The following is a 5,547-nucleotide window of genomic DNA, read 5'->3' as shown; positions in this document are numbered from 1 at the left end:
CTGCTTGAGTTCCAGTCCTGACTTCTTTCAGTGATGAACAGCAATGTGGAAATGTAAGATGAATAAACCCTTTCCTCCCCAACTGCTTCTTGGTCATGATGTTTGTGCAGGAATAGAAACCCTGACTAAGACAGTTGCACAGACATGATTATCTTGGGAAAACACTCACCTGACAGTAACCAATACAAGAATTTAGTATACATCCAAAAGAGTGTTTAACATACACTATCAATTGTATTTATATGCAGCAAAGCATGTAATAGAAAATATTGGCCCGAACAGAAAACAAAAAAGATTGTTTATAGTAACATTAATTAGAAATAAAAAGTGCTAGCAAGGGGGCTGAAGTGATGGCTCATCAATTAAGAGTACTGTTGCTCTTCCAAAAGACCTAGATTTGATTCCCAGCACTATTGGTGGCTCACAGCTGTCTTTCCAGTTCAAGGAGATCTGATGCCCTCTTTTGGCCTCTGGAGTATGAGGCATACATGTAGTATACATAATGTAGGCAAAATCCCTATAAATAGAAAATACATTTTTTTAATGCTAGAAAGATTGACTATTTGTGAGCAGAGGAAGAAAAATGATTCCCTAACTGTAGTTATACAACCATCTTTAAATAGATCCAAAACTTAAATGTAAGACCTAAAACTATTGAAGTATAAGACAACTAAAACATAATATTTTTGCTGAGCTAGATTATAGACTATCCATATAAGCCAAGAAATGTATTATCATCAGTATTATTATATCAAAATAACAATATCTCCCTACTGATCTCTAAATTTTCAATGAACTCTAAGTATCTCAATTAACTACTTTTTTTCCCCAAAATTATGTTGAAATGAAAAAGACCTAGACTAGTCAAAAAAGTTCTTAAGAAGGCTCAACATGCATAAATTGATAAATGTAAACTACTATATAAACAAGCTGACAGTCAAAACTATATGATGATCTCAATAGAGGCCAAAAAGATCTCTGACAAAATCCAACACCCATTCATAATAAAAGACCTTGAGAGATTAAGTATACAAAGGGCATGCTTCAATATACAAAAGGAAGTTTACAGTAAGCATGTAGATAACAAATGGAGAGAAACTCAAATCAATTTCACTAAAATCAGGAATAAGGTAAATGTTGTTCACTCTCTGCAAGCCTATTCAACATAGTACTTGAAGTCTTAGATGAAGTAATAAGAAAACTTAAGGAGAGCAAAGGGATAAAAATTATAAAGCAAGAAGTTAAAGTATCTATATTGTCAAGTAGTATGATAGTATATATTAGTGACCCTAAAATTTACACCAGGAAACTCCTACAGCTGAATACAACTTTCAGCAAAGTAGCTGGATAAAAATTAATTCATAAAAATCAGTAGCCCCGATGAGGCATACATGTAGCATACATTATGTAGTCAAAACCCATATAAATATAAAATATATTTTTTAATGCTAGAAAGATTGATTATTTGTGAGCAGAGGAATACAAATAATAAATGGACAGAGAAAGAAACCAGAGAAACAACATCTTTCACACTATCCTCAAATAATGTAGAACTTCTTGGGGGTAACTCTAAATAAGCAAGTGAAATACATGTATGCTAAAAATTCAAGACATTAAAGAAATAAATTGAAGAATCCATAAGAAGTTGGAAAGATCTCCCATGCTCATAGATCCATAAAACTAATATAGTAAAAATGGCTATCCTATGAAAAGCAATCTATTAATTCAATGCAATTCCCATCAAAATTCTAATGCAATCCTTCACAGTTCTTAAAAGGGTAATTCTCATATGGAAAACCAAAAAATCCAAGATAGCTAAAACAATCCTAAATGATCAAAGACTTGTTGACCTATTATCATCCTGATTTCAAATAATATTATAGAACTGTACATATTAAAGTAGTACTGATATTCTCAGAAAAGCAGGGATGTTGATCAGTGTAATAGTAGTGAAGACCCAGGCATAGATCCACACACCTATGTGCACTGGATTTCTGATAAAGAAGCCAGAAATACACAGTGGCAAAAAGACATCAACAAATGGTGATGCTCAAACTGGAGAGCTGCATGCCGAGGAGTCCAAATAGATCTGTGCTTATCAATATGCACAACACTCAGCCACCTCAAAGACTTCAGTATACTGCACGAATCTGATAGAAGAAAAAGTAGAGAAAAGTCCTGATTGACATTGGAAAAGATTTTCTGAACAGAACAGTTAGCATAATAACTGACATTGACAAAAAGCACACAAAGCTGCAAAGCTTCTATAAGCCAAAGGACAAATAAGCAACATATAGAATGAGAATAATTTCTTTTACCAACTCCATGTCTCATAAAGAACTAATATTCATAATATATAAAGAACTCAAGAAAAGTATAAATGAAGAAAACAAACAAACAAACAAACAAACCAATGAAAAATAGGGTACAAATCTAATGACAGTTCTCAAATGAGAAAATTCAAATGGCTGAAAACTACTTAAAGAAATATTCAACATCCTTAGTCACTAAGGAAATGTAAATCAAAAGTACTTTGAAATTTCATCTTACATCCACAAGAATGGGTAAGTTTAATAAAATAAGTGATGGCTTATGCTGGTAAGGGTGTATGGTAATGGAACACTTGGTAGTGGTAGTGTAAACTCCTACAGCAAGAAAGGAAACCAGCTTTTCAGGAAGATGTAAATCAATCCATCTATCTCAATATCCAGCTACATCTCTCTTGGCCATATATCCTACTGCAAAGACACTTGGTCAACCATATTCATTGCTGCTGTATTCATAGTAGCCATAAATGCAAATAACCTAGATGTCCCTCAACAGAAGAATGTATAAGAAAATATGGTACATTTACAGAATGAAGTATTACTCAGCTTTTAAATGGAACCATGAAATTCCCAGGTAAATTAATGGAACTACAAAACAAATCATCTTGAGTGAGGTAACCTAGACCTGAAGGACAAATATGGTATATATCCACTTATATGTTTATATTAGGTGTTAAGTCAAGGATAACCGAATGACCAAGGTATAATCCATAAACCCACAGATGTCAGGTATAGAATAAGGGACTAGAGGGGACTGAAAAAATCTCCTTGAGAAAAGGAAGTATAATAGATATAGAATAGATAGATATGGATGTGTAGAGATAGATGACTGGGATGGGAATATTGACTAGGGAGAGATAGGACAATTATAAGAGAGGAAGTATGGGGAAAGACAGTTAAAATTAAGTGTCATTTGAGGAGTAGTATGGAAACCTAATGCAATAGAAACTAAAATATATACATATAGAGGCAATCTGAATGAAATAACTAAATAATGGGGGAATATAGTCCCAAGTGGACATCTTTTGTTACCAATGAACCTTAATGTTCTGAGATTGGATTAGACCTCATTAGATTAGTGTTGTGAGCCAAAAGGTTCCTGTGAGAATTCCCAAACAACCCAGACTGTTACTATAAAGTCTCTACAAACTGACTGCAACATCTTCATCAGCACATGGAGAAGTTGAGCTGATGCCCATGTAGAGCCTTTCTCCCTACATTCTAGTATATTTGATACAGGAAGGCACTCTTCACAATAACCAAAGAGAAATGCAAACATCAAGCCAAACAACCAGAAACCCTTTTATCTACAATGGTGTCCTGCTTGCAAGATATGCTAGAGCGATTGTGGCACAAAGGTCATGGGGTAACCACCAATATCTGATTTGACCTAAGGTTCATTCCTTGAGATGGAAACCATACCCACTAGTGCATGGTTTACCAATGCCCTAAGACTAAATAGCCCAGGGATCAAAGGTAAAACTAAATACTGTTCCTTCTAAAACCCAACAAATCAACCACAAACTATTGTAATAAAATGACTCCTAATGCCATCCTATTATACTCTTAGATCAGGGCCTTGCTCGGGTATTATTATAGAAGGTTTCTCCTGCAGAAGATAGGAACAAATACAGAGACCCATAGTCAGACACTAGACAGAGAGTGAAAGACCTTAGAATACTCAATACTGAACTGAACATCTCCATCAAAGCCCTACCCTCAGGGCTCAGGGAACCCTGCAGAAGTGGAGGCCGAAAGAGGGTAAGAGCCAGAGGGGATGGAGGACACTAAGAAAACAAGAACCAACACAGACATAAATTCACAGAGACTTGAGGCAGCATGTGCAAAGCCTACAAAGATCTGCATTAAGTTGTTTGCCCCTGTATTATGGCTTCCAGTCTAGTGTTTCTATAAGATTTCTGAATATGAGAATAAGAGGTTCTTTGTTTCCTTTGCCTTCTACCAGGCTCTTTTTCTGTTTCTTTGTTTTACCTAAATCTGATGTATTACTTTTCATTTTATCTTATATTTTATTTCACTATTATATTTTAAAAATAAAATATACAGTAAAGGAATGAATTGGCCAAAATACTACCAAATAGTCACAGTACATTAATCATGTAAAAGGACTTGTATATGAGTGCATAAGAGTACATAAAATCCAGTAAAAATAATGTGAAATCCTGATAACGATTGTTAATGTTTTATTTGCCAAAGGGAGATTCATAAGTAGGAGTTAAGCTCTTATAATATTGTGCATTGCTGACCCTCAATGAAGTACAGGCTGACACAAAGATAGGATAGCACTGTACTTTTAGGATTGCTTTAATTTAGAAATCCTAGCATTATACATCAGCCAGGATGTGGAACTGGCGGGGTACAAAATGCTTCAACCAGTTTTGGTGCTGGTGTTTTTTGTTTGTTTGTTTGTTTGTTTGTTTGTTTGTTTTAAATGAGTTGAAACATGTGACTAAGTGTGAAGAAATATTTTTTCCACATAGTTTTCAAAGGCAACTGAAGACTTTGACTCTCATTTTTAGAGAAGCTTTGTTCACAGTAGTTGAGAAGGACCCACAGGAAGAGATTGAATTTAGTATCCAGAAAATTAAAAATGCACTTGGAATTAAAACAGTGTCTTAGAAAGAGGGAGGTGATGGTTATGGATAATGCTGAGGAAGAATAAGCCAAGTAAATGATTTTTTAAAGAGCCATAGGACATAAAGTAAGGAACTGGTGATGACATTAAGGGAACTAACCCACTAGTCTAGAAAAAGGACTGAAAGAACAACCAATCAACCAAACAGACCATGAACCATGTGTTGAGAATGGAAGTCTTCAGTGTATAGAAGGCTGTTTTCTAAGACCTGGTTAATGATAAGTATGTCTTCAATGAGATATAGGGCAAGTTTCTCTGTTACTTAAAGTTTCTAGGTAGCTGAAATTCACTTGATTCCATTTCATCATCTCTTTCCTGGTGGGGTTTTTAGTGGGTGTGTTGAAAGAATTCACAGAATGATCTGGAGAGGTTACCTACCTTACTATGCTATAGTGCTCCTTGTTCTCTTTGTCCTGGGGCACTGGCAGTGCAGGGATTTGTAGGTTGCTGGTTGGATGGATGCTTTCCCTTTCTTTCTTTCTTTCTTTCTTTCTTTCTTTCTTTCTTTCTTTCTTTCTTTCTTTCTTTCTTTCTTTCTTTCTTTCTTTCTTTCTCTCTCTCTCT

Source organism: Mus caroli, chromosome 4, assembly GCF_900094665.2.
Source record: "Mus caroli chromosome 4, CAROLI_EIJ_v1.1, whole genome shotgun sequence".
Lineage (NCBI taxonomy): Eukaryota > Metazoa > Chordata > Mammalia > Rodentia > Muridae > Mus > Mus caroli.
The sequence above is the reverse complement of the archived record's forward strand: the minus strand, read 5'-3'. Positions refer to the sequence as shown.